Below are 23,420 nucleotides of genomic sequence, written 5' to 3'. Positions count from 1 at the left end.
AGTTATCACCATCCACACATCGATGGATAAAAAAAAGCTCCTTGAAATATTTCTTCTTCTATTCATTGTGTGTTGCTCGCTTTGCATACGTTTCACATTCGATAAGAGGATTCAACACATTCTTGATCACTTTGAGAACATATTCATAGCCAAACAACACCTTCATTTGTTTGCACTATTTTTCTTAATTTTTCGCATCAAGGATGGGTAGGTTTGCAAAGACTTGTTCATTGTATATAGTATTCATGTTGCCCACTAGGTGTTTGTGGATCAGAACTAGGCTCTTGTGTCAAATGTTAGAACTTGGAACCACAAGATTAGTGAATGATAAAGAAATTGAATGTGGATAGTGTGTGTGTGTGTGTGTGTGTGTGTGTGTGTATGTGTGTGTGTGTGTGTATGTGTGTGTGTGTGTGTGTATATGTGTGTGTGTGTGTGTGTGTGTGAGAGAGAGAGAGAGTGAATGAGTGAGTCAGTGAGAGAGAGTGAGTCAGTGAGAGAGTGAGAGAGAGAGAGAGAGAGAGTAATTGAGGTTGAGAATATTTTTACATTAACATTTATAACAATACCTCTAAGGTTTTTAAACAATTATAAGTGGAGTGGGACACAAGTTGCAAAATCAAATAATTGAATAACTAAATTCTCGGGCCTATAACCGATTACACAAAACCTCTAACCGGTTACAGCTGCTAAAAACTTTAAAAATAGAAATAGTGGTAACCGATTACTACTAATGCGTAACTAATTACACCAACGCGAGAATCACTTTTTCTTTAATTTATTCTATCTTTTGGCATGGTTGTCAACACTTGAATTACTAAAATTCTCTTAACATTTTAAATATATTGATGGAATGTTCATACATTTTAGTTTTTGATGTGGAGGACTTTAGAAATTTCATAACATTGAATTGTCGAAAGTAACTAAATAATCTAAATAAAAAAAGCAAAACCATAATTGGGTTTACTAATGATTATTTGTTTTTAATTTAAAGCTTCAATAAAAATAAGTATATATGGTTTAGTTTGAATTCATGTTTTCTAACTCAAATAAAAAAAAGATCCCTTAATGTCTACCAATTATACTACTTGAATTCATGATATCACTTGTTTCCTCCAAAGTCAAGAGTAACCGCTTGGCGCATCTAATAAAGATAAGAAGACTTTGAGAAGGCTGGCTAGAAATTTCTTTCTAAATAAAGATGTGTTGTACAAGAGAAACTTTGACATGGCCTTGCTCATATGCGTGGATAGACATGAAGCAAACATGTTAATGCAAGAAGTTCATGGAGGATCCTTTGGTACTCATGCCAATGGACATGCAATGCTTAAAAAGATGTTAAGGACAAGTTACTATTGGTTGACAATGGAATCTAATTGCTGTAAATATGTGAAAAAGTGCCATAAATGTCAGATTTATGTTGATAAGATTCATGTGCCTCTGACTCTTATCAATATTATTTCACCCCATGGCCTTTCTCTTTATGGGGAATTGACATGATTGGTATGATTGAACCCAAAGCTTCGAACGAACATCATTTCATTCTGGTGGCTATTGATTACTTCATTAAATGGGTTGAAGGAGCATCTTATGCTAATGTGATCAAGGAGGTTGTGGTCAGATATATCAAGAATCATATTATTTGCCAATATGGTGTTCCCAGTATGATCATCACTTATAATGGGTTGAACTTGAATAGTAAGATAATGAAAGAACTTTGTGACGACTTCAAGATTGAACATCATAACTCTTCTCCTTACAGATCTAAGATGAATGAGGCCGTTGAAGCTACAAATAAGAATATTAAAAAGATTATCTAGAAAATGGTTGTAACATATAAGGATTGGCATGAGATGCTCCCTTTTGCTTTCAATGTTTATAGTACATCCGTCCATACATCAACAGGGGCAACCCCTTTCACTCTCGTGTATGGCATGGAAGCAGTGTTCCTCGTAGAGGTTGAGATCCCATCAATGCGAGTCTTGATGGAATCCAAATTGTCTGAGGTTGAATGGTGTTAAAGCAAATATGATCAATTGAATTTGATTAAAGAGAAGAGGATGACAACTTTGTGTCATGGCCAATTATATCAAAAAAGAATGAATAAAGCATTTGACAAGAAGGTATGACCTCGTGTATTCAGAGAAGGTGACCTCGTTCTCAAAAAGATCTTGTCTTTCAACATTGATTTTATGGGCAAGTGGACTCTTAGTTATGAAGGCCCATATGTTGTTAAAAGAGCCTTTTTTGGCGGTGCAATGACTATTACGACTATGGATGGTGAGGATCTCCCTAGTACTGTCAATGTCGATGCAGTCAAGAAATACTTTGCCTAAAAAAATAAAAGAAAACTCACTAAGTTGAAAACCCGAAAGGGAGGCTTAGGCAAAAATGAGCGCCTCGGTGGATTGAAAACTCGAAAGGGTAGTCCAAGCAAAAATTAGAGACATAAACAGAAAATAATCATCCCGCTAGATTTAATACCTGAGAGGGAAATCAAGGCAAAAGTTAGGGATTATGGAAAGTAACTGCATCAGGCCAGACTTTATCATTTGTAGCAACATTGTTATCAAAGATTCTCATTCAGTCATCCTCGGCCGAAGTTTTGAGCATAGTGGATTTCAAAGTTGTTAGGGAGAATAGGGGTCATTATATTTTAATGCATCCTTTTCTATGTATTTACCATTTTTCAACTTTGTAATGATCAATGGAGTCATGCCATTTGCGGACTACTATTTTATCTATAAAATTTGAGCCCTTTTTCCCATTTGCTTGTTGTTCTTAGCTTGTTTCGGCTTACGAAATTTCATTTATTTTTTATAATAGTTTTTGAAACAAAATATATATAAACAATCATGTTTTTTGAAATTTACAAAAATATATTCCTCGATTTTTGAATATAAAAGAGGAATGTCAACATTGATCTCAAGGATGGTAAGATCTTGAAGAAGCGGGCCTCAGTGTTCTCCTAAGACAAGATTTTCCTTATGAATGTATCCAGGCTCATCAGTTCCCACGATAGAGATTGTGGGAATGGTAGAATCCCTAGTGAAGTCGCCAACAGGTCTTCATAACAGAGTTTATTCGGAATTTCCTATCCCCGATAAACCTTTCCCTCCCTCGAAACAGAGTTCATGCTTTTAGAAGATTAAACTTTGGGTCTCCAAGCAATATATTTCTCTCTCTCTCTCTCTCTCTCTAGAAGGATTTAAGTCGTGTATCAGGATTTAATTCCTTTGATGGTTTATGATCATTCATTGTAGGGTTTTCTTCAGCTGAATCCCTAGCAAGATCTCTGGTAGCATCTCTACCTTGTTGAGATTAGCCGAGTATCCGGTTATACTATATTATCGGTCTAACCATTTGTGCCTGTTTTGTCAGCATATTCATACACATATGCATAGAATCATGGTGTTTATTTGTGCATCTTGCATTTCTCGGTGCATTCCCCACTCTTTGGTGTTTTTCTCCCTGCAGGGTGTGTGCGTCCTCTCTCCAATAAAGTGTCGACCTTAAGTAGAAAGTGCTTATCCTTTCTAATTCCCAATGGAGTTTGATCCTCGTGGAAGGTTTTGTTTTAGTTTTCCTTTCCAATTCATTATCTAGATGAAATTAATCCCCAATTAAGTTTATTTCTTCATTGGATTGAGTCTTCTTTGACCGTTTCTCGCCAGTTTATTCCTGGGTTGAACTTTGGTCCCTGGAGATTATTACCTTTGGTAAGCTATCACTTGGATGATAGCTATGTAATATTCCTTCATACCTTGGGTTGGTTACCTCATTAAGTTGTCACTTGCCTGGTAATTGGTAATCTTTCCCTGGAGCTTATTATCTTTGTTAAGTTATCACTTGGTTGATAGTTAGGTAATATTCCTTTCTACCTTTGGTTGGTTTCCTTGTTAAGCTATAACTTGAATGGTAGTTGGTAAAGTTTCCTTTTGAGCTTATTACCTTTTTTAAGCTATCGCTTGGCTAATAGTTAGGTAACATTCTTCCTACCTTTGGTTGGTTACCTTGTTAAGTTATCACTTGGCTGGTAGTTGGTAATCTTTCCTTTTGAGTTTATTACCTTTGTTAAGTTATCACCTGGATGATAGTTATGTAATATCCCTTCTTACCTTTGGTTGGTTACCTTATTAAGCTATCACTTGGCTGGTAGTTGGTAATCTTTCCCTGAAGCTTATTACCTTTGTTAAGTTATCACTTGGCTGATAGTTAGGTAATATTCCTTCTTACCTTGGGTTGGTTACCTTGTTAAGCTATCACTTGGATGGTACACGGTAATCTTTCCTTTTGAACTTATTACTTTTGTTAAGCTATCACTTGGCTGATAGTTAGGTAATGTTTTTCCTAGCTTTGGTTGGTTACCTTGTTAAGCTATCACTTGGCTGGTAGTTGGTAATCATTTCTTTTGAGCTTATTACCTTTGTTAAGCTATCACTCAGTTGATGGTTAGGTAATATTTCTCTAACCATTGGTTGGTTACCTTGTTAAGCTATCACTTGGCTGGTAGTTGGTAATCTTTCCTTTTGAGCCTATTACCTTTGTTAGCTATCACTTGGTTGATAGTTAGGCAATATTTATTTTTACCTTTGGTTGGTTACCTTGTTAAGATATCACTTGGTTGGTAGTTAGTAATGTTTCCTTTTGAGCTTATTACCTTTTTTAAGATATCACATGGATGATAGTTAGATAATCTTTATTCCCCTAATGGAGTTGGGCATTCCCTTTGGTTTATCTTTTCCCTGGTGGAGTCTTCCTTTGATAAGTCTTCCCTTGTTGTGTGTTTGGTTCGTTTGTTCTCTAACTATGCATTTGTTTTTTTCCAATACAATAGTTATTCCCTAGTCGACTCATCTCCCGGTGCTTTATTTTCTTGGAGGACATTCCTTTTCTCCAGATGTTTTATGTCGTCGATTTTTCTGTGCGCCTTTCCTTTTTGAACTTTGTTTGTCCCCAGCTGGGTCCCCCTTTAGAATCTATTATTCCCCTGTAGAGTTTGAGTCTCCTCTTTTCTCCAGCATTTCTTTGTCTCTCGTGGCACTATATTCCCCACAGAGATCCTTGTCTGCATTCATATCATATCATAAGCATTTTTGTAGTATCTTAGGGCCAAAAATTGGTTCTTCTATATTTAAGTCCCTTCAATCTCGTCTAGACGTAGATTTCAATCTTCATATCTCTGAATTGGAGAAAGTTTACTAGGGTCATCTATCATAGCCTAATTTTTTAACCATAAGATCCCACATATCATTTGCATCCTTACATGCAAACAAGGTCACATCTTTGCCCTCTCCCTCTTATCTTTGGGTTTGCCTTTTGCAGGGAACATCAAGCACCTCTTTCTTGGTGTTTTACCCTTGTGTTTATATGTTCATTTCTTATCTAACCACTAATCAAAATAGCAAAAATATTTCTTGTTTTCTTTAAGTTTATTGTGCAAGGTCGGCTTTTCATCAAGAGCATCAATCAAGGGTTCCTCAGCGAGGTTTTTTTTATTTCTCAAGTCAAATTATGTTCAACCATTGATTCTCAAAGGGATTATCTCTCAAAACATGATTCCTAAGGTTCTCAAGCATCTTTCAATCTCATTTTGATCAAGAGTATCTCAATGTTTTATTGCCTATTTCTCAAGGAAGGTCAAAGGTTCATGTGTTTATTTCTATGCCTTCTTCAATAAGTTACCTCAAACTTTGAGAAATTTAATCAAAATACATTCAAGGACACCTTATTTTGAGTTCATATGATCGTCCATGTACCTTGAAATGCAAGAAAAGTCCAAGTACACAAGTTTGTTCCAAGAGATTTGACCAAAAAGTCAACATTTGAAGTCAAAGTTCAAAGGATCACAACTCCTTCAACACTCAACATTTTTTAATGATTATTTTTTCATATGACTCTTCTCAATATCATATATAACTTCTCTGTACTTGACAATAGCCAATTATGCTTGGAGGATCATCAAAAGTTTGAAGACATTATATGTCATTTGTGGACTTGGGGAAATTTGACCTATTTTCAAATGACTTTTTCTCAACTTTCAAGGTTCATAACTTATTCAAATTTCAACATTTGAGGCTGATTCTTTTTGTATAATATCATTTGTGACGCCCTCTACAAGTTTGCTTCAAGGATCAAAGTCAAATTAGGCTTGGAAGACCATGGAATTCCTTGAGACATTATAAGTCATTTTCAGCCACTTGGGACTTAGAATTTTTCAAGATGCATTACCAGATTTTTGTGCCAAGTTTAACATGCCATAACTTTGTGCTCAAGCATCCAAATGCAACCTTTCTTGGCATATTGTGATCTTTGATATGATGTCAACAAATTGTTAGAAGAATGGGATCAAAAAGCCTCCTGAGCAAGATGTCTCATTAATCAAAATTTTGAACTTCACTAATCCTCAATTACAAGCCAATTCACCATGCGTTTTGGACCTAAACATGTTTAATAAAGTCTCCAGAAGTTAAGTGACTCATAAAATGCATGATTTGGCTGTGTTTTGATGGTTTTGTAAGTTACACTTTTCACACATCATGAGCAAATTCGTTTTGCATGAATTGAGCATCATTTGGCACGCATGAGATCACCAATCACTTCCCTATAAATAGAGAAACATATTTGCTTCATTCTCAAGCTTTGGAGAGCCATAAAACCTTTACTCCATTCTCAAAGTTTTCCAGAAAATTGAACTATCGTGTTTTGAGTTCTAGCTTGTTTCAATTCAATTTCTTGATTCCATTAGCACCTTCGGTCTCCTCTAAAGCCTTTACAACAAATTCCATGCTCTAAGACCTTATGAAGTGCCCTAACCAGATCAAGCTTCTTCAACCTTTGATCATCATTTAGACAAGGTAGTTATAAGTACCATTTGAACTCAAACAAGTTACCACAATGTAGTCCTTCACTCCCTAATGATTTCCCCTAACTTATCTGGTGTTGATTGATGGTGTTTATCATTTAATTTTACTTTTTGTGGCTTGTTTGTTTCTGAAACTTCTCTGAAATTCTCCATGCTCAGCTTAGATAAATGAGTTTTGAGCACGAGGTTGAATTCGTGATGTGGAAACGATCACATTGGTGGTAGTCTCATGCTCTTATTTTTCCAAAAGATGAAGCTCCGATGAGGGATCACCAGATTGTTTCAGGTCATCTGAGTTGGCTATACACGTTGGCAATTTGAAATGTTTTGATTGATCCATTTTGAATGTGATTCCATGTTTTATTTTGACTATTTTCCACTGTGCCCTCTAGCCTGATGGTTGTTGGATCTGCCACGGCAATAAATGAGGCCAGATCCAATGCCTCCGTATTTTTTTGATTTTAATTTCTTTTTCTTTTTTATTTTAAATTTCCTTTTATTTTAAAATTCATAGTAAATTCATTTTTCATTAAAAAATCCCAAAATAATTTCTAAAATTTTCTTTTATTTTTCTTCATCTGATTTTTATTTTTCCATATTTTATTTTCACGATTTTCTATTTTTCTCCGATTTACTTTGTTTTAATTGGTTTAAAAATACTCTTATGCATTTAAAAGTTATGAAAATTTTATTTTTATGTTTCTTATTTTATGTCCAACCTTCCATAATTTTCTAGGCCATTTATTTGGTTTTTTGAAGGGCTTTATGGATTTTCTCTTTTATTTCCCTTTTAAAATTCATTTTAAAAATATTTTTAATGCATTTTATTTTATTTTCTTGCATTTTATGTTTGTTTGACCTTTGTTGACTTCTGTTGGCCTTGGATCTTGGCTATTTTGATCATAAGTTTCATCAAACTCAATGGATATTAATTGTTGATGGGGTGAAAACCCTAATTCACCAAAATGGATGATTGATTTTGATGATGACTTGATTAATCCTTTGATCCAATTTGGGTTTGGTGCCTCTTGTCTTTTTCTTCATCTCTTTCTCTTCCTTTTTTTCTTTTGATCAATTGGATGGTTTGTGTCCATCTTGTTCATGATGTGTGGATTGGTACTTGATGAACTTTCATCATTTCAAATCTACCTCATAATTGATCATGGATCATTTAAGGTACTTTATATTGATGCATAAGTTTGTCCTAAGTATCATGAAATATTGATTGATGTAATGGACCACTCTCCTACCCTTTGTGCTTGATCCATTCTCTTTTTTTTTGTAACATAACTTTAGGAGAATGATTCACATATCATTTCTCTAGCGTGTATTAACACAAATATTATTATTTATCGACCTCAGATAGTTGTGACTTCTACATAATTCCAATTACGATTACTTAACATAGCGCTAAACTTGTCCCAAATCGGAGAGTAAGTTATTTTCATAAGTTAGATTGTAAGTCTCCTACTCCCTATGGTATTATGTGAAAAAATATTGTGGCCTTTTCACCTAAGAGAAACAGTGGCATGCATGTTGATTTTATCCAAGTTGGAGTCCTTCTCATGGTGATGTAGAGGTCCATGTTTTCATACTTGTGGGTGAATAGATGAGGGTTCTCCCAAAAATGACAAATTGCCTTTCTATTTTTGATTACTAGAATAACTTACTAACATATTAACGTATTAACTTTACTTTAATGTCATCTACGTTATGCTCTTTATCTTTTGTCATTTATTTCTTGCTATTCACTTTATGCTTTTATTTTAGCATCTCATATCATATTATTTATGCTTATGCTATTTGATCTTTGTCCACTTGGAACTTTGTTTATGTTTATTCTCTTTTTTTCTTTAACCATTTGGACTTCTTTTTGTTTAAAGACATTAATAAAGGGAAAAAACCTAAAAATTTAGTTCTCTTGATTCAAGGACTTAAGGCTACTATCATTAGCATTATTGTGGAGTTATAGACTTAGAACTAGGACCTTGACCTTTGCTTTGGGAGTTTGTGATTTGAGACCTTGGGATTCATTTGGTACCTTTGACTTTGGATTTATTTTGATGACTTGACTTGGTTACTTTGGTTTCATCTGACCCATGGATTATTCTTTGCTTATTTGGCTTGCTTGAGGCTTAATCCAAAGGAGGGAATTCTTTCTTGACTTATGTCATAAAGTTTTCTATCTCTTGGTTAGATATTTCCTCCCTAGATTTTACTTTATGTTCTAGGATAGTCTTTTCATCTCCTCCCCTTCTTTAATTTTCAAAATCTTCTCTCTTTTTTGTAAAAAGCTTCTTGTTTTCAAACTTGAACCATTTTCTCAATAAACCTTGACTTTTGTCAAGTGATTTTCAAAATCTTATCTTAATAAATGCTAATACATTTTAAGCATAGTCAAACCAATTTAAAAAGACTTCAAAAATACATAACTCATTCAAACTATTTTTGTGCCCTTTGTGCACTTTTTATTTTAAAACTTTTTCTCAAAGTTTTGACATGAATCATTTTCATAAGTGAGATTGTAATTCTCATATTCCCATAGTATTCATGATAATTCTTTTCCACCTAAGAGAGCTAGTGGCATACTTGTTGATCTTTATCTAAAGTTGGAACCCTTCTCATGGTGATGCAAAGTTTTCATACTTGTGGGTGGCTAGTTGAGTGGTCTCCTTAAGATGACAAAATGTCTTTTCATTAAAAATAAATCAAAATAAACATCCTTGTTATTTTTACCAAGAACTATGAGGTTTTGATCCTCAATTGCACTTTGTTGGTACTTAGGTATGAGGCTTCGGAAGTCTTGGAAAACACAAAAATTTATAAAAAAAATTCTCTTCTCATCTCCCAATCTTTTGCAAACAACACCATTTTAAAACCAGAATTCACAGATTTTCAAGGAGGATCCTATAAAGTACTATATATGTTAAGGGTGTTAATACCTTCCCTTTGCATAACCAACCCCCGAACCCTTATCTCTGTTTTTATTAGTTTTGTTTTAAAACTTCTTTAGGTTTTGTTCATTCTTTTTCCCTTTCCTTTGGAAATGATAAAAGTGCGATGGCGATTCTTGCTTTGTGAGTTTAGTTAATCAATAGATTAATCTCAAAAAGTTTACCACTACATCATAAAGTGATTCTTTTTGAATCTTATTCTACTCCATGAAGTGATCATTCGGCTCAAAGAAAATTGGAAAATGCATGAGTGGATTGGATATGGCCTAAGCTTGAACATGGTGACTGATGACACTGAATTTCACCGTATTTTCGACTCCAATTTCGCATGCATTTTAGTTGTTTTATTATTATTTTGTTATGTTATTACTATGTTTTTCTTTGTTTTCAGGTTTTCAGTCTAATCAGAGCCCCGATCGAGAAAAGGAGTGAAAATGAGCTAAAAAGACTAAAAATTAGCATTTTGCACTTGTGGCTCCCACTGTGGCTGGCGCCATGGGTCCAGCCATGACGTGTCATAGCTCAACTTCCCTCAACTGCCACATCTCCCACTATCTCCACCTGGGCGCCACAATTTACCCTTATGGCAGGCGCCATAGTGTTGTGGCAGGCGCCACAAGAAGAAAGTTTTTCCCTCCCAATTTCAAACTGAAGGGCATCCTTGTCATTTCCATTATTTTCCTTGCCTATAAATAGAGACTCGATTTCATTTTCATCATCCAAACTTAGAGCAAACTTAGTTACAACTACGCATATATTCAGTATTGTAAAAGTGGTAATCGCTTCACATTGGGGTGTTGCCACAACTGTGTAATCGAGTCTGTAATCAAGTTTGTAATCGAGTTTGGAGCACTTTGGAAGGAAGTTAATCATGCCGCCATTTTCATTTCCGTTTCTCACTTTATTCAACCCTCCGATTGGAGCAGGTTTTTATTTCTTTACCTTTGTTTACTTTATTTATTTCTCGCACTCGCATTACTTTCATTTATTTCTCGCACTCGCACTACTTTCATTTATTTCTCGCACTCGCACTACTTTTATTTACTTCTCGCACTCACACTACTTTCCTTTATTTCTCGCGCTCGCACTACTTTATTTATTTATCGCACTTGCACTACTTTATTTATTTCTCGCACTCGCACTACTTTCGTTTATTTCTCGCACTCGCACTACTTTCATTTATTTCTCGCACTCGCACTACTTTTATTTACTTTCCGCACTCGCACTACTTTTATTTAAATTAAAATGAACCTTTACTTTACCATGTCTAGCTAAACCTATAAAGGTTAGAATGTAAGGATCGTGATCGAACCGATAATCCGTACAATTGTTCGTAGAAACACTTAAGGGCTATTTTGACTTTCAACTTAAGTTTTCCCGCACTTAATTTCCGTTGGGTAAGATCGAAAGTTGTCCAACATCTTTTTAAACTTAGTTGTTTTTAACTATTTCAAATACATCGAAAGCGCTTTGTTTAGTTCATTAGGAGTTTTTAACTTAAGAGGAAAAGTGATTTTAAAACTATTTTCGGACGCGTTTATAAGTTTAGAGTCTGGTTCGTGAGAACCTCTTTTGGTTAAGAATTCCAGGTTAAAATTCTTTTCAACTTAGTCAAGATACTATATTTCTTAAAGATAGGTTTACTACTCTAACGCAATGCGCGCCTTTTTATAAGTGACAATAAGAGGGTTTGATTAGGGAGTACAACTCGGTTCTGAATAGGCGAAAGCGACAGTTCCCGTTAAATTGGTTCTTTCCAAAGTAGGAAACACTGCCCATAAGTAATTCTATTAGCAAGTACTTTGATTATTAATTGAATTTAATTTAATACTTTATTTTTTTCATTGTACACTCTAAAAAACCCCTATTTCGATTACCTTAGATAAACACTGTAACAATAGATAACGATAGATTGACACTTGGTCTCTGTGGATTCGACAATCTTTCATATTACTCTGACGCGTTCGTATACTTGCGAAAAGCATACATCAAGTTTTTGGCGCCGTTGCCGGGGACCAATTTCGTCAAATTCCATACCCGGTTGTTATATCGTTTAGATTTAGGTTATTACCCATCGGTCAATGCGAAGAACTCGCAGCACCGGAAGTTTAGTATACCCTCTGGCAGAACCTGAATGTTACGCTTGCGCACGTTTATTCTTCCATAGAATTAGGAGAGCTATGGCCGAAGATCAAAACCAAAGACCTCTTAAGGATTTCTCCCAACCATCCAACGAAGAACCTAGTTCTAGTATAGTAAACCCAACCATCCCAGCTAATAATTTCGAACTTAAACCCTCCCTGTTGCAGCTAGTGCAACAGAGATAATTCGCAGGTCTCGCTACCGAGAACCCAAACCAAAATTTAAAAATCTTTCTCCAATTAGCAGACACTTTTAAAACCAATGGAGCTTCTCCTGAGGCAATCTGTTTAAGATTATTCCCTTTCTCCCTCAGAGATAAAGCCCTATCATGGTTAGATTCCCTTCCACCCAATTCCATTACGACTTGGGACAACCTTAGAAAAGTATTCCTTGATAGATACTTTCCCCCAAGTAAGACCGCCGTTCTTCGAAACCATATAACTAGATTTATCCAGAACCAAGGAGAATCGTTGTTCGAAGCTTGGGAGAGATATATAGAGCTGTTAAGAGCATGCCCACATCATGGTTTAGAAAATTCGTTAATCATTCAAAACTTCTATAATGGAATTCACTATAACACTAAGATGACCATCGACGCTGCCGCAGGCGGTGCACTGATGAACAAACCTTATCTTGAAGCTAGTGCCCTCATTGATGATATGGCTCAAAACCATCAATCCTGGGGAGTCGAATGAGCGACAGTTGAGAAGAAGGAAGCTCAAGGAGGAGTACATGAATTAAGCTCTATAGACATAATGGAAGCTAAAATGGACGCATTAGCCCTCAAGGTGGAGCATATATGCATAAACCTGAATACTGCAACAGCAGTTTCGTCAGATTGTGAGATATGTGGAACCAAAGGACACCAATCTGCAGAATGCAGTCTATTAAACGAAACTCAATCTGAGGAAGTGAACTACACCCAAGGGAACCCATATTCGAATACCTATAACCCTGGATGGAGGAATCACCCTAACTTCTCCTATAAGAACAATAACCCTATCCAAAATACTGCACCTCTGAGACCAGGTTACCAAGCCCCAAGACCAAATCAACTTATGCAACCTGTGCCACCAAAGCAGAGCCTTGAGAAAATTATGGAAAATTTTATCACTGCTCAAACCCAACAAAACAAGGAGTTCATGAACCAAAACATTCACGTTAATGAACTGATTACCCAGTTAGGAACCAAGGTTGACCAAATAGTTACTCACACCAAGATGCTTGAAACCCAGATCTCTCAGGTAGCTTTAAACCAAGCCCCCCAAACCACACCTGGAGGACAGTTCCCTGGACAACCTCAACAGAATCCGAGAGGACAAGGCAATGCCATTACCCTACAAAGTGGGAACGCTTATGATGAGCCACCAAACCCAAGATTGAGTGAACCCAAAACTTCTAAGGAATATACCGAACCCACGGACAAAGTAAAGGAACCAGAGGAATCTGAAAAACAGGAAGGTCAAGAAAAAGGAGAAGAACCTAAAGATAAAACTTATGTACCACCCCCGCCATATAAACCACCGATACCATATCCGCAAAGACTCAAACAAACTCAGATCAATAACCAGTATCAGAAATTTATTAAGGTTATAGAAAAACTTCACGTGGAAATCCCTTTCGCAGAAGCCATCACCCAAATACCTTCTTATGCTAAGTTTCTCAAAGACATCCTTACTAATAAACGTAGACTAGACGATCCGAAGCCCTTGGAATGCAATTCTATTTCCGAGAACAAGTTAGCCAAAAAAGATAAAGATCCTGGAAATTTCTCCATTCCTTGCCTTTTGGGAAGTCATGTCATCGAAAAAGCTTTTCTAGACTTAGGAGCTAGTGTGAGCTTAATGCCTTTAGCAGTTTGTGAGAGGTTAAACTTAGGAGAATTACAGCCTACTAAGATGTCACTTCAGTTAGTCGATAGATCTGTTAAGTATCCGATAGGCATATTAGAAGATGTCCCTGTTAGGATAGGTCAGTTATTTATCCCTACTGATTTTGTTGTCATGGACATTAAAGAGAACAATGATATACCAATCCTTCTAGGTAGACCATTCTTATCAACTACAGGAGCCATAATAGATGTCAAGAGAGGAAAGTTGACCTTTGAGGTAGGTGACGAGAAAATAGAATTTATACTTTCGAAACTTCTTATGGCACCTGTGATGGGAGACGCATGTTATGCCTTAGATATCATTGATGAATGCGTTAGGGAAATAGAACAAGAAGAAATCATAAAAACAATTAAGTTGCCATCAATTCTCATACTGGAAGATAATGACTTTAGGAAACCCTACATCGATGATAACCTTTACGAATGTTTATCCCTTACCCTAGATCCTATGACATGCCCTAAGAAACCAACCTTAGAACTTAAGCAACTGCCTAAGAACCTGAGATATGAGTTCCTCGACGAAGAGATGAACCGTTCAGTTATAGTTAGTGCTACCTTGAGCCAAGAGGAAACAGACCAACTTTTAGATGTTTTACGAAGATATCCCTTAGCCTTAGGATATAATATCTCTGACCTGAAAAGTATAAGCCCATCCGTATGCATGCATCGGATTTCGCTCGAAGAGGATTCAGAGCCCTCTAGAGAACATCAGAGAAGAATAAACCCTATAATGAGTGATGTGGTTAAAAAAGAAGTTCTTAAGTTACTTGAGGCAGGTATAATCTATCAGATCTCGGATAGTAAGTGGGTGAGCCCTGTGCATGTAGTACCTAAAAATGGAGGCATCATAGTCGCGCAAAACGATAAAGGCGAGCATGTAGTAAAATGGATAGAAGGAGGATGGCGGATGTGCATAGACTACAGAAAGTTAAATAAAGCAACCAGGAAGGATCAATTCCCTTTACCATTTATAGACCAGATGCTGGAGCATCTAGCCAGACACTCTTACTTCTGCTATCTAGATGGATACTCAGATTCTTCCAAATACCTATCCACCCTGAAGATCAATAAAAAACTACCTTTACATGCCCTTATGGAACTTTTGCCTACAGACGAATGCCATTCGGCCTCTGTAACGCCCCATCTACTTTCCAACGTTGCATGATGTCAATCTTTGCAGATTACCTAGATGGTATCATGGAAGTATTTATGGATGATTTCTCGGTTTGCGGATTTGATTTCCACAATTGTCCTGCTAACCTTGAGAAATTCCTGGAGAGATGCGTGGAGGTGAACCTTGTACTAAATTGGGAAAAGTGTCATTTCATGGTGACCGAAGGGATTGTTTTAGGACATATAGTTTCTGAAAAAGGTATAGAGGTAGATAGAGCTAAAATAGAAGTAATAGAGAATCTAAAACCACCTAAAACTATCAGAGAAGTCCGAAGTTTTCTTGGACACGCTGGATTCTACCGGCGTTTTATCAAGGACTTCTCCAAAATAACTAAACCCTTAACTGGCCTTTTAATGAAAGATGTTGAATTCATTTTTGATGGAAAGTGTAATGAAGCATTTAATCTTTTAAAGCAAGCGTTAATATCAGCACCTATTATGAAACCCCCTGATTGGTCAGAACCTTTTGAGATAATGTGCGACGCTAGTGATTGTGCCGTTAGAGTCGTTCTAGGACAAAGGAAAGATAAAAAATTACATGCAATTTATTATGCCAGTAGAACCCTAGACGCTGCCCAACTTAAATACGAAACAACTGAAAAGGAATTACTCGTTGTAGTTTTAGCTATAGAAAAATTTAGATCTTATCTAGTAGGAGCCAAAATTATAGTTTACACTAATCATGTTGCCATTCATTACCTATTAAGTAAAAAAGATGCCAAGACCAGGTTACTCCGATGGATTCTGTTACTACAAGAGTTTGATTTAGATATAAGAGATAAAAAAGGCACTGAAAATGTAGTAGTTGATCACCTTTCTAGGCTAGAACACCTGAAACCAGACTTAGTACCCATAAATGATGATTTTGCCTATGACAGACTGATATCTAGACTAGAAACCATTAAAGATGATAGCCTAGGCCCTCATGAGCACTTCCAAAAATCCCTAACAGTAAGTAACGTGCCATGGTATGCATACTTTGTTAATTACCTAGTTGATGATATCGTCCCCCATGATCTTGACTACCACCGGAAGAAGAAGTTCTTCAATGATGTGAGAAACTTTTATTGGGACGAACCGCTCCTTTTCAAAAGGGGTAAAGACGGCATTTTTCGCCGATGCTTTCCAGAAGAGGAGGTAAAAAGTATAATTGAGCATTGTCACTCTGCACCCTATGGTGGACATTTGATGCGTGTTTTTTGCAAGTATACGAATGCGTCAGAGTAATATAAAAGATTGTCGAATCCACAAAGACCAAGTGTCAATCTATCGTTATCTATTGTTATGGTGTTTATCTAAGATAACCGAAATAGGAGGTTTTAAGAGTGTACAATGAAAAATAAAGTATTAAAATAAATTCAGTTAATAAGGACAGGTTTGAATGTAATTCACATAATCAATTAATAATCCAAGTACTTGCTAATAGAACTACTTATGGGCAGTGTTTCCTACTTTGAAAAGAACCAATTTTTAACGGGAACTCTCGCTTTCGTGTATTCAGAACCGAGTTGTACTCCCTAATCGAACCCTCTTATTGTCACTTATAAAAAGGCGCGCATTGCGTTAGAGTAGTAAACCTATTTTTAATAAATATAGTATCTCGACTAAGTTGAAAAGTATTTTAACCTGGATTTCTTAACCAAAAGAGGTTCTCACGAACCAGAGTCTAAACTTATAAACACGTCCGAAAATAGTTTTAAAATCACTTTTCTTTTTAAGTTAAAAACTCCTAATGAACTAAACAAAGCGCTTTCGCTTAATTTGAAATAGTTAAAAACAACTAAGTTTAAAAAGACGTTGGATGGCTTTCGATCTTACCCAACGGAGATTAAGTGCGGGAAAACTTAGGTTGAAAGTCAAAACAACCCTTAAGTGTTTCTACAAACAATTGTACAGATTATCAGATCAATTACGATCCTTAGATTCTAACCTTCATAGGTTTAGCTAGACATGGTAAAGTAAAGGTGCATTTCAATTTAAATAAAAGTAGTGCGAGTGCGGAAAGTAAATAAAAGTAGTGCGAGTGCGGGAAATAAATAAAAGTAGTGTGAGTGCGGGAAATAAATAAAAGTAGTGCGAGTGCGGGAAATAAATAAAAGTAGTGCGAGTGCGGAAAATAAATAAAAGTAGTGCGAGTGCGAGAAATAAATGAAAGTAGTACGAGTGCGAGAAATAAATAAAGTAAAGACATTGCGGGAAATAAATAAAGTAAAGACAGTGCGGGAAATAAATAAAGTAGACAAAGGTAAAGCAATAAAAACCTACTTCAATCGGAGGGTTGAATAAAGTGCGAAACGGAAATGAAAATGGCGGCAGGATTAACTTCCTTCCAAAGTGCTCCAAACTCAATTACAAACTTGATTACAGACTCGATTACACAATTGTGGCAACACCCTAATGTGAAGCGATTACCACTTTTACAATACTGAATATATGCCTAGTTGTAACTAAGTTTGTTCTAAGTTTGGATGATGAAACAAATGAAACCGAGTCTCTATTTATAGGCAAGGAAAATAATGGAAATGACAAGGATGCCCTTCAGTTTGAAATTGGGAGGGAAAAACTTTTTTCTTGTGGCGCCCGCCACAACACCATGGCGCCTGCCATAAGGGTAAATTGTGGTGCCCAAGTGGAGATAGTGGGAGACGTGGCAGTTGAGGGAAGTTGAGTTATGACACGTCATGGCTGGACCCATGGCGCCAGCCATAGTGGGAGCCAGAAGTGCAAAATGCTGATTTTTAGTCTTTTTAGCACATTTTCACTCCTTTTCTCGATCGGGGCTCTAATTAGACTGAAAACCTGAAAACAAAGAAAAACATAGTAATAACATAACAAAATAATAATAAAACAAATAAAATGCATGCGAAATCGGAGTCGAAAATACGGTGAAATTCAGTGTCATCAGTGACTTAAACTATGTTTTGGTATGTGAAATATAATGTTGAATAATTCCCAAATCAACTTAGGACCACTTCTCACGCATGCAAACCAATTACCCATTACCAAATGCATCTGATGACGACTAGAAAAGACTTGAGAAGCTCCAAAATCATGAGTTTGGCACCGAAATTTCACACGATCGGGATCTGGAATTTTCCAAGTCAATTCACACGAATTCATATCCATTTCACACATATTCTCATCCCAACACATTCCCTATAAATAGAGGAAGATATTTCCTTCATTGGCAAGCTTTGAAAGCCAAGAAAACTCTGCAACCATTGAAGCCCGATATCTCAAATAACTAGTCAAACTCTTTTTTTATTCAAGCTCTTTTACTTCCATTTCTTTACCCATAATCCTTCATCGATATCCTCCTAACGTGTCTAGAGCATTGCCTTGGTCTAAACCCTTATGCGACCTAGCTTCCAGTTCCACCATTGTTGACTTCTGAAGCTTCATTCTAACAGGTAGATACAAATTACAACCTTGAGCAAACAAGTTACCACACTCTTTGCGTTGTTCCACTTATCAAAAGCCCTAACTTATTTGGAATTTATTTTCAGTATTCATCATTTAATTTAACTTTGAAGAACTAGGGTTCTTCGAGTTCTTGAGCAAATTCTCCCTGCTCAGAGCAAATCAATTGCTCTACTGTATGGAGACATGGATGATGAGGTATTTAGCAACTAAATCCATGTTTGGTTCATGTTAAAAACATGAGTTCATGAAGTTTCAAAATCACATATCCGGAGGTTGAAGATGAAGTGTTTCACGCGCTTCAGTGGGAAAATTTAAACCTTGGTCAATCAGCGCGTGCCACATGACCTAGTCTTTGGATTCAACTCTTTTATTTTCTTTTTTTGTTTCATTTTATTTAATTTTCTTCTAAAATTAATTTTAAATAGTTCCTTTTTTAGTTTTTAATCCAATTTTTTTCCATAATTGCAGAAAAATATTTTCTACCGCATACCATTTCTTTTCATTTGTTTTAAATTATGTTTGAATTTAATGCATATTTTCGTTTATTTTCCATTTAATTTTCTTTTCGCATTTTCATTTTAATCATTTTTAAACATTTTTTATCCAAACTTTTGAGGTCAATTCACTCTTAATTTTGTTGATCTTCCACAATTTTGTTGGACTTTTATTTAATGCTTTGACCTCTCTTTGACATTTTCCCTTTTATTTTATTTATTTAATCAATATTAAATCATTTTTAATTCATTTTTATTTTATTTTGATGATCATTTGATGTTTTGAATTGAGTTTGATTGCTTGGTTGGTGATTTCTTCCTCATCTCAAATCATTGATAGATGGACTTGAGGTTGATCAACCTTCTTTGATCCAAAATTATTGATAGATGATTGTGAATCATCTTCAATACTTTGCATCAATGATAGGTTAACCCTCGATGTGCAATATTTTAAGTCCTTTGATTTGTGGGTAGAATGATCTCTATGTGATTGACTTGACTCCCTCTTTCACTCTTTCTATCTTCATCTCTTTCGCTTGCTTTGATCATTATGTTGCATGTTGTAGGAGATTAACTTTCTATTAATTCTCTAACATGTTTGACACATACATTGGTATTGAGCGGTCTCAGATAGGTATGCCTTCTACATAAGCCTAATTACGGTTGCTTAACATAGCGCTAAATTATCTTGACACTATTGAGTAACCATTAACTCCTAAAATTAATTATTGTTCTTTACATTATTGCCATTTATTTCTTGCCATTTAATTCAAGTCATTTAGGTTTATATCATTTAACTTTATGTCATTTACTTTATACACATTAACTTTATGTCCCATTAACTATCACATCATTCCATACTTTATTCATCTTGCTATATTCATATGTTGCTCTTATCTTGTTTGATTTGCTTGCTTGTCAATCTTAATGAATAAAAACATGATAAAGTAATTTGACCTAATCCTATTCCTATGCTTGACTTGGAGTGTTAAATACCTCTTTGGACTTTGGACTTTGACTTAGGATTTAGGCCATTTGCTTGACTTTGAGTGACATTGGATCCTGAGACCTTGTGGAAACTTTGACTTGCCTATGTTCTTGTTGAACCTTTGAACTTTGTGTGTTGTTTCATCTGCTTTATGACTGTTGCATTCATCTTCTTAGGATTAGCATACTCTTACACACACATGGCTTTATCTTGGGCTACCTAATAATGAGACATAGGATAGTACACTTTGCATCCACATGGCTTTCTCTTGGGCTACCTAACAATAAGACCCTAGGCTAGTTTTGTATGATTATGCATCTTTGTTTGTTCATCCATCCTTTCCTTTGATTTGGCTTGATCCAATTCATATTGGATCTACTAAATCCTTTCATCTGTTACACTTCCCATTTGTCTTTTTAAAGTGACCATAAGTGCCTTGGTCACTTGATGGGACTTGCCTCTATCACCTTGGAGCTTCATTCTTCCAACAAGTTCAAGACCCTCAGTGGACTACAACTTTCCTCAGTAATCAATCATCTGACTCATCCCCGCAAGCACCGTTGGGAAACCTCTTTCAACATCTTGTCAGTCATTGACTAGGCTTGCATGCCATGAGCCTTAAGTAGTAGAAAATGATGAGAGGGGATCTTCCTTACCCTTGTCTATAGTACCTCCATGCATAGGATGTAGACCCTAGATGCTCAGAGTATTCATTTCTATTCATAGACTTTAGTGAAATTCTAGTCAAATCATTGTCAAGTCTGCACCTAGCCTCTCTAGCTCCTCTTTTTAGATCCGTTTGATTTAAACACCATTGCAATTTCCTTATCTCTTGGGATACAACTTCATGGCCATTCCTCTTTTCTTGGTTTTGACACCACTTTATTTTTGAGATACACCTTATGTTCATTCTCATTTTCTTGGTTATCACACCATAATTTCGAGATACACCTCATGGTCATTATCACTTTCTTGGTTTTGACACCACTCTTCTTACAATATCAGTCCCTATGCCTTAGTAAGATCCTTGTCATGTGAGTCTCAAGCTTTGACAAGTTCATGCTTTCTTCATTACCATATCATTTTGTGTACCTTAATAAGACCCATGTCATGTCAGACCCAGAGCTTTGAAAGGTTCTTGTTTTCCTTATTACCATATAAATACCAGTGCTTTGGTAAGACCCTTGTCATGTGAGTCTCTGGCTTTGGCAAGTTCCTACTTTCTTCATTACCTTATGAGTCCCTCTGCCTTGGTAAGACCCCTGTCATGTCAGACCCAACACTTTGACAAGTTCATGTTTTCCTCATTACGATATCAGTCCTAGTGCTTTGGTAAGACCCTTGTCATGTGAGTCTCAGGCTTTGATAATTTCCTACTTTTCTATCTTACCATGTTAGATCTAATGCTTTGGTAAGACCCTTGTAATGTGAGTCTCCGACTTTGACAAGTTCCTTCTTTATTTTGGTTTAAACACCATTGCAGTTTCCTTTCCTTTTCAGGGACACTCATTTATGGTTAACCCTCTTCCTTTCCTTTTGGTTTAAACACCAACCTCAATCATATATTTTTGCAATATTTGTTCTCTGAACTACGAAGCTCTGACTTCCTTATTGCAATATGAGGATACGTAGGCACGAGGATGTAAATCCTTGGAGAGCACTTCTCCATCCTTCTTTCCTCTCCCCCTTTTTCTAGTCTTTGTTCTCCGAACTACGAGGCTCTGACTTTCTCATTTCACCATGAGAATACGTAGGCATGAGGGCCACAATCCTCCTCGAGCACTTCTTTTCCTAACCCCTTTTCTTTTTTGCAGGTACATGAAGATAGAAAAACCCATCCAAGAAAGAGCATTCAAAATGTTTCCCATGAAGTACCATGGATGTGAGGGGTGTTATTATCTTCCCCTCACATAACTGATTCCCTTACCTGTTTTTCTATTTCTTTTCCCTGGGGGTTTCTTGATGTTTTCCCTTCCCTATCTTTTGGGATAAATAAAGTTCGTTGGCGACTCTGTTGTATCTTCACGTGTGTGATGCATTCGTTGGCCATATTTAAGCTAGCTTCAATACCCTAACTAATGTTTCAGTGATTTCTTTGTGAGTTTGTTTGAATTTCCATTTGACTATCTATGATAAGGACTTTGGTATTGACTTAGTCTGCTTACCATTAAGTCAACTTGAAGTTATCTTAGGAATGAACTGTTTGGAGTTCAACGACGTTCATATCAACTGTTTCAACAAGTCTGTGATGTTTCCAGAGTTTGAAGTAGGTGAAGATCAGATCTTTATGTCGGCTAATCAAGTTGAGGAGTCTTTAAAGGATGATGCTCGTGTTTTATGATATTTGCTTCTTTGAAAGCTGAAAGCAAAGTGGTGGTTGGTGATCTATCATTATGTATGATTTTCTTGAAGTGTTCCCAAATGATATTAGTGATTTTACTCCAGAGCGTGAGGTTGAGTTCGCCATAGACTTAGTACCTAGTATTAGTCATGTGTCAATGGCACCTTATAGAATTTTGACTTCAGAGCCGAGTGAGTTGAAGAAATAGTTAGAGGATCTACTTACAAAGAAGTTTGTTCGACCTAGTGTTTCACCGTGGGGGGTGCCGGTCTTGTTGGTCAAGATGAAGGGTAGTAGCATGAGGTTGTGTGTTGAATACCGATAGTTGAATAAGGTTACTATCAAGAAAAAGTATCCTCTTATGAGAATTGGTGATCTGGTGGATCAGTTAGCTAGTGCTTGTGTGTTCAGTAAGATTGATTTGCAATCAGGTTATCAACAGATTCATGTGAAGCCAGAAGATATTCTAAAGACTGCATTTAGAACTTGATTTGGTCATTATGAGTACTCAGTGATTCTATTCAGTGTGTTGAATGTGTCAGGTGTGTTTATGGGGTATATGAATAGGATTTTTCATCCTTACTTGGATCAGTTTGTGATTGCGTTCATCGACGATATCTTAGTGTATTCCAAGTCAGAGGAAAAGCATGCATAACATTTAAGAGTTGTGCTACATACCCTACAAGAGAATAATTTGTAAGTGAAGTTATCCAAGTGTGAGTTCTGGTTGCAAGAAGTGAGTTTCCTTGTTCGTGTGATTTCTAGTGGTGGTATTACGGTTGATCCATCGAAGGTTGACGTCATATTATAGTTGGAGAATATGAAGCGTATGTGTGGGATGTTTAATGTGAAGAGAGTTTTCAAGAACTCAAGAAGAAGTTGACGTCAACACCAATTTTGATTTTGTCGAGCCCGAGTGAATCTTTCATTATGTATTGTGATACCTCAAAGATGGGTTTCAGTGTTATGCTTATGCAGAATCGTCAGGTTGTGGCGTATGCTTCAAGACAGCTAAAGCTTCATGAGAAGAATTATCCTACCCATATTTAGAGTTGGCAACTGTGGTGTTTGTGCTTAAAGTTTGGAGGCATTTTCTATATGGCTCTCGATTTGGAGCGTTCTGCGATTATAAGAGCTTGAAGTATTTGT

The 23,420-nt window shown here is 36.2% G+C and overlaps 1 non-coding gene across 1 annotated transcript; it reads right to left on the bottom strand.

Moving 5' to 3' along the window:
- Positions 1-12,383: 12,383 nt before the first annotated feature.
- Positions 12,384-12,490, bottom strand: LOC127076912 (small nucleolar RNA R71). The gene has a single exon (XR_007786927.1). It is a non-coding gene; the product is annotated as a small nucleolar RNA R71 (small nucleolar RNA).
- Positions 12,491-23,420: the final 10,930 nt, after the last annotated feature.

Source organism: Lathyrus oleraceus, chromosome 4 (assembly GCF_024323335.1).
Source record: "Lathyrus oleraceus cultivar Zhongwan6 chromosome 4, CAAS_Psat_ZW6_1.0, whole genome shotgun sequence".
Lineage (NCBI taxonomy): Eukaryota > Viridiplantae > Streptophyta > Magnoliopsida > Fabales > Fabaceae > Lathyrus > Lathyrus oleraceus.
The sequence above is the reverse complement of the archived record's forward strand: the minus strand, read 5'-3'. Positions and strand labels throughout refer to the sequence as shown.